The sequence below is a fragment of the Otolemur garnettii genome, unplaced genomic scaffold (assembly GCF_000181295.1).
Source record: "Otolemur garnettii isolate 467f Iridium unplaced genomic scaffold, OtoGar3 scaffold00112, whole genome shotgun sequence".
In the NCBI taxonomy this organism is placed as follows: Eukaryota; Metazoa; Chordata; class Mammalia; order Primates; family Galagidae; genus Otolemur; species Otolemur garnettii.
The window spans coordinates 102,716-107,926 of NW_003852507.1; the positions used below are offsets into that span (position 1 = coordinate 102,716).

The following is a 5,211-nucleotide window of genomic DNA, read 5'->3' on the forward strand; positions in this document are numbered from 1 at the left end:
AAAAAAAATCACTGAATTGTATACTTTAAAATGGTGAAATTTATGGTATGTGAATTATATTTCAGTTTTTTAAAAAAGACAATGGAGCACTGTCTTCAAAATTATCTTCCCTGGCAAAGTACAAATCAAGTATGAGGCTTGAATAAAAACATTTTCAGACAGGAAAGATCTCAAAAAAATTACCACTCATGTACTCCAGAAAATTACTGGAGATATGCTATAGTAGGGAATAGGAAATAGAACAAGAATGAACTAAGAGAATGACAAAGTAAACTCCTATGATAGTGGCAAACGAATCTCAGGAAGGAAGTTTAGTAGCAAATCTGGAGAGTTCAGATAGAAAAAGAATTGAGGCTGGGCAAGGTGGCTCACACCTGTAAGCCTAGCACTCTGGTAAGTTGAGGAGGGAGGAATGCTTGCATTCAGGAGTTCAAGACCAGCCTGAGCAAGAGTGAGACCTTTGTCTCTACTAAAAGTAAGGAAAAAAAAATTAGCTGGACATCATGGCCAGCACCTATAATCCCAGCTACTAGGGAGGCTAAGACAGGAGGATTGCCTGAACCCAGGAGTTCAAGGTTGCTGTGAGCTAGGCTGATGCCATGGCACTCTAGCCCGGTGCAACAGAGGGAGACTCTGCTCTGTCTCCAAAAACAAAAACAAAAGAGAGAGAAGAGAACAGAAGAGAAAAGAAAAAGAATTGAGATCTTTAGAGAGAATGGCTTTGGGAAAACTTTGGAACTAATAAATTACCCGATAGAACTGTCCTTATGGCAAATTATATGGAGAGACAAAAGTAAAGAGTGGGAATTATCAGGAGTTAAAAAGAAAATTAAGAATTTTTTTTTTCCCCCATAGAGATGGAGTCTTGCTATGTTACCCAGGCTGGTCTTGAGCCCCTGGCCTCAAGCATTCCTCCCATCTCATACCTGCTGGGACTGCAGACATAAGTCACTTTGGCTAGCCCTGAAATTATAAAATAAAAGGCATTATTTACTTCAGGAAAAACAAAAAGTAAAAAATGAGGAATAAAAATGTGCTACAATGCTTAACTGTTGATAATATATGCGTAGGCAAAATCATATAAAATTGCATTTTGATCTAACCCCAAATTAAAACTTAACCACATTGGGAGGATGGGGTAACAGGAAACTGATTGATTTAAAATTCACGAGTCAAGGCCAGGTGAGGTGGCTGGCACCTGTAATCCTAGCACTCTGGAAGGCCAAGGCAGGTGGATTGCTTGAGCTCAGGAGTTTGAGATCAGCCTGAGCAAGAGCAAGACTAGTGGCTGGTGCCTGTAGTCCCAGCTACTTGGGAGGCTGAGGTGAGAAGATCTGGAGCCCAAGAGTTTGAGGTTGCTGTGAGCTATGATGCCACAGCACTCTACTTAGGCTGTCTAAATAAATAAATAAAATTAATGAGTCAAAAGATAGCAATATATGCATAATTTAGAAATATAGAGGTATGCAAATGCCAGAAGAAATAGAGTCAAAAAGGGTTGCCTCTGGTGAGGGGAACTGGAGGGTAAAAGGAGATAGAAGGGGTGGGCTAGTGGCTCTTTATATCCTTTTAGTTCCATTTGGCCTTTTAACACACTTTAATAAAAAATACATAATTTTCAAAATTCTTTCATGATAAAAACTTTAACATCCACTAAGATTAAAAAATATTAGTGTCAGGTGGCACCTGTGGCTCAGTGAGTAGGGTGCTGGCCTTATATAACAGGGGTGGCAGGTTCAAACCTGGCCCCGGCCAAACTGCAACAAAAAAATAGCTGGGCATTGTGGCAAGGAGCCTGTAGTCCCAGCTACTCGGGAGGCTGAGGCAAGAGAATTGCCTAAGCCCAGGAGCTGGAGGTTGCTATGAGCTATGACAGTACGGCATTCTACCGAGGGTGATAAGGTAAGACTCTGTCTCTTAAAAAAAAAAAAAAAAAATTAGTGTCAAGTTAAACAGAAAAATGTTCTCATTAAAAATGCTTTTTTTGGCTGGGCTCAATGGCTCATGCCTGTAATCCTAGCACTCTAGGAGGCTGAGGTAGGAGGATTGCTTAAGGTCAGGAGTTTGCGACTAGCCTCAGCAAGAGTGAGACTTATCTTTACTAAAAATAGAAAATAGGCCATGCATATGTCTCACGTCTGTAATGTTAACACTCTGGGAGGCTGAGGCAGGAGGATCCTTGAGGCCAGCAGTTTGAGAGCAGCCCAAGCAAGAGGGAGACCTTGTCTCTACCAAAAATTAGAAAAATTAGCCAGGTGCAGTGATACCTATAGTCCCAGCTACTTGGGAAGCTGAGGCAGGAGGATCACTTGAGCCCAGGATTTTGAGCTTGCTGCAAGCTAGGCTGATACCATGGCACTCTACCCAGGGCAAAAGAGTGAGACTCTGTCTCCAAAAAAAAAGAAAGGAAGAAAAAAAAAAAGAAAGAAAATGGTGGAATGAGAGACCAGATCCTTGCAAAGGTCATGGGTCTCCGGGTAGAAGAGATCAACTCAACTACTAGGTGTACCTTAGGCAGAGTGGCAGGCTACTGATGTGCTACTGTGTGCACAGCTTTCTGGGAATGGTCACTGGAGCCACAGGGTCCCCCATAGGGAAAGATTTCAGCAGCATTCAGGGAAAGATTTCAGCAGCATTCACATGCAATGGCACAGACTGCAGAAACCAGGCCTGCTGAACAAAGCTGCACAATGCTTCTTCATAGGTGACTACTGAAACTAAAGGCAAGACAGCTTCTTAAGAGTTCCACCAAAATATAAAATATACACCTTTCTTGGACTAGGACAAAGTGGGGCGAGAGTTGGCAGCAGAAGCCCTAAGAAAGTGTAGGCACATTACCAGCCCTAATTCTATCCTCTTGGTAAAATCACTGGCTTGGAAGGCTTCATGGTTTAGGAGCTAAGCTGTATAATCTAGCTATTCCTCTCCACTCCAGGCAGAACTTACAGATTTTGTTGGTGGCATTTCATGCTGGGCAGGGGTCGCTGAGTAGGGGCCTAACTTAAAGCTTTGAGCAACAGATTACCCTGCCAGAAGACTCCTCTCTATCCAGCACAGACAGAAAGGCTCCTCAAAGAATTCTTCTCCCTTCCCCTAAACAGGGAGCCTAGGATATCAAGATATAATTGCACCTGCAGGAGAGAAGGTTGGTATTCTATGAATGAACCATAGGTTGGTAACCTATGAACTTTCTTAATTGCTCAGTCTGTAGGGAAGGGCCTATGGGATTCTGGCTTCTGGTTGAGTCCTGCTCTGCTAACTGCAATTAGAATTCCTGCCACCTGAGGGCACTATTGGAAAGCAAAGCGTAGAGGGGAGCTTTGGACGTGGAGCTTAGGAATCAACTAGGATAGTTCACAGTAAAGGCAAGCAGAGAAACAGAAATTTGCATGTGTTCTGAAACAAAGGAGCTGTGTATGAAGATGGGAGGTAATTCTTATAGGCAAATTGAAGATGAAGACTAATGAGATTGCCTTGAGGCTTTGGTACGATGTCTTTGGTCTTCCTTTTGGTTGGGAATAGGCTTGCTAAGGACAGAGAGCCAATTTCCTGTAGATCCCTCGAAGGTAGAGGGGCCTGCTCCTCGACCCTAGCTCCCACCTGACCGAAGGACAGAATTGGACACTAAGTCCTGGCCAAGAAGTGGAGCATCGCCGAGAAGATACAGGAACCTGAGCAGCAGGGTCTGGCTTTTGGTCAAAGGTTGGGAGTTGGGTGGGGATCAAGTGGAATAGGGACTGAGGAAGACTGTCAGTTAGACAAACTAGATGTACATAGAGGTGGAGGGATCCTGGAGGTCACTGCTGGACTAAATCTACTCCAAAGGGAAGTACAGCAACCAGGTGGGGCCAGGGGCACTGACATAGAAAACATTTCTTCTGGAACAGTGAGCAGTGAGCAAGTATAGAATGAGTATACAGAAGTATATACTAAACACGTATTCATTTTTGTTGTTGCTGTTGCAATTGTTCCTCTTAAAAAATAGCAGTTTAGAAGAAGTTATACCTGTAACTCCTATGAATCCAGAGGCTCTCATGGATTTGCCCAGAGCCATGAGGCTACAGTGGAAGCCCCATTCCAAATGGGAATTCCAGATGTGACTCACATCATTCACATTAACTCATGCTAACTTTTATGTGAAACTCATATGCTCTCCTCCAGTGCTCCCAAACTTCTGGCCAGATGATGTCTCTTTGTCTGTCTGTCTGTCTCCCCCCCCCCCACCCATCCATCCATCCACTGCTCCACCACCCTGAGCAGAGTGGCTGTCCTCCCCTAGATTGCCGTTTCCTTCCTCTTGTCCTAGCAGCTTCTCTGATTCTGAGTATCTCAGCCAAAAATACCAAAGCAATCCAGAAAATATCCAGCCACACGATGTGAAAAATAGAGATAAATGTGGCTGAATACTTTCTGGACAGTCCTTGACTATGTCACAGAAATCCAGAGGACTCTTCTGACTTACTGTGGGGCCTCCACAGAGAGTCAGAGAAGGGGAGGAGAAGAAGGATAGTTTTAGGAAGCAATTTCTATATACGTCATTTTCCCAATTTATTGTTTTTTTTTTTATAAGTTACAAAGAAGAAGCAAACTTTAAATGTGTTCCTTACAGGTCCACTCACACACATAGCCTGAGGCCTCTGGTGGGGGAATACACACCAGTGCAGGGAGACATGCCTTTGTTCAGACATTTACTTTTACATGTGGCCTATCCTCTGCCAAAATTGCTTATCATCTTCTCCAATTTGACAAACTTACTGCTTTCCATTTCCAGTGATTCTCGTCCTCAGAGGAGTCTAATATTTTGTTTAGTTCTTTATTGAAGCTAAAGATCATAATAGCCTTTTTGCTTACTGTTCCTATCCTCACTGCAACCCTTATTTGCTTTTGTTTAAATGAATAATGCACATGTAGTTAAATACGTGGGAGATATGCTTTTGAATTCTCATATGTGTAGAATAGACAATGACTTTGGAGAATGATTCAATGAATTACAGACAGTGTCCAGTTATAGTTACTTACAACTGTAACTCCTTTATAAAAACTGAGTTTATGGGCTTGGTGCCTGTGGCTCAAGTGGCTAAGGCGCCAGCCATATACACCTGAGCTGGTGGGTTTGAATCCAGCCCGGGCCTGCCAAACAACAATGACAGCTGCAACCAAAAAATAGGCAGGCGTTGTGGTGGGCGCCTGGAATCCCAGCTACTTGGGAGG

The 5,211-nt window shown here is 43.3% G+C and overlaps 1 protein-coding gene across 1 annotated transcript in view; it reads right to left on the reverse strand.

Annotated features, from left to right (window-relative positions):
- EFCAB5 (EF-hand calcium binding domain 5) overlaps nucleotides 1-5,211 on the reverse strand; it is a gene marked incomplete at its 5' end in the record, with an annotated part of 141,249 nt that overhangs the window by 8,198 nt on the left and 127,840 nt on the right. The gene's annotated exons all lie outside the window — the stretch shown is intronic.